This window comes from Symphalangus syndactylus, chromosome 9, assembly GCF_028878055.3.
Source record: "Symphalangus syndactylus isolate Jambi chromosome 9, NHGRI_mSymSyn1-v2.1_pri, whole genome shotgun sequence".
Lineage (NCBI taxonomy): Eukaryota > Metazoa > Chordata > Mammalia > Primates > Hylobatidae > Symphalangus > Symphalangus syndactylus.
Genome location: NC_072431.2, coordinates 118,294,970 through 118,296,636, shown reverse-complemented (window position 1 = coordinate 118,296,636; position 1,667 = coordinate 118,294,970). Strand labels below are relative to the sequence as shown.

General features: G+C 38.5%; 1 pseudogene; it reads left to right on the top strand.

Annotated features, from left to right (window-relative positions):
- Window positions 1-380: 380 nt before the first annotated feature.
- Window positions 381-1,298, top strand: LOC129490765 (interferon omega-1-like; annotated as a pseudogene).
- Window positions 1,299-1,667: the final 369 nt, after the last annotated feature.

Genomic DNA, 1,667 nt, shown 5'->3' with positions numbered 1-1,667 from the left:
TATGTGAAGTGTGGAGGGTAAAAATAGAGCCTAGGATCAGGGCTCAAAATTTTTTCCTAGAACAGAAAAAGCAATGTTTATATATAAAAAAATAGTGTGTGCACGAATGCGTTTGTGTGTTTGTGTGTGTGTGTGTGTGTGTATTTACATACATATATACACTTAGGTCTTTAGGACAAAGATGTTTCTCATGCAATTGATAAATATCCATTTTGATTGACACCTCTAAAGTTTACTAGGAAAATTAAACTTCTATTGCAAAATTAATAGTATGGAGTGATGTTTCTTCTTAGGTCATATGAAGAATAAAAAAAATCAAAAAGGGAAGTAAGTGTAGAGGAATGCAGAAAATGAAAACTATTTGTTTCCTATTAAAAGCCATGCATAGTGAATGTCTTGAGAGAACCTACGTTCCAAGTTACACTCAGACCCCAGCTCCACCAGGCCAGCAGCTCCCTCATTTCCCAGTGGCCTGCCTTCTCTCTCTAGTGGTGGCCCTAGTGGTGTGCAGCTGTGGCTCTTTTGGATCTCTGGGATGTGACCTGCCTCAGAACCATGGTCTGATAGGAAGGAAGACTTTGGTGCTTCTGGGCCAAATGAAATGGATCTCCCCTTTCTTGTGTCTCAAGGACAGAAGAGACTTCAGATTCCCCCAGGAGATGGTGAAAGTCAGCCAGTTGCAGAAGGCCCAGGCCGTGTCTGTCCTCCATGAGATGCTGCAGCAGATCTTCAGCCTCTTCCACACAGAGTGGAACACGACCCTCCTGGACCAACTCCACACTGGACTTCATCAGCAGCTGGAACACCTGGAGACCTGCTTGGTGTAGGCAGTGGGAGAGGAAGAATCTGCTGGGTGGTTGGGAGCCCTACACTGGCCTTGAGAAGGTACTTCCAGGGAATCTGTCTCTACCTGAAAGAGAAGAAACAGTGACTGTGCCTGGGAAGCTGTCAGAGTGGAAATCATGAGATCCTTCTCTATATCAACAAACTCATAAGAAAGACTGAGAAGTAAGGATGGAGACATGGAGTCATCTTAAAATAATTCTCATTGACTAATCTGGCATGTCACACTTGCACATATGATCTTGGATGTTTTGCTTTAGTTACTGAATTGGTTGAGTTAAATTCAGCAAATACTTCATTAGTATATTAAGCAAGTATGTGTTCAAAACATTCAGCTCCAGCGGCATGGGACTCTAAGAGATGACTCCCCTGATGTTATTTATTTATTTCCATTGTTTTGCATCTATTGTATTAATAATATTTAGATATTTTACATATAACATGTTAATCTTCACATTGTATTAACATTTACAAAATATATTCACCATTTAATGTTATTAAATTTGCAGTTTTGATTTATTAAATGTTTATCAAAGAAAATTTTCATTTTGTTTATTCTAAAACCTAAGCCAAACTGAAGAAAGGATTGCAAAATTTAATTATTCGCACATTCCATTCACATTATATTTATGAACTAAGTAAGTGGCAGACAGTAGAAATTCCTTCAAGTAATACAGGTGACTAGAGCAAACAGTTTCTGCTGTGTTGGAATTCTCAGTCTAAGAGGGAAGGAGACATAAAAACCATACTAATGTTTATATTATTTCAATTATGTTAAGTGCTTCAGAGAGAAGTAAAGGAAAATTATGTTCTCACACCACAAT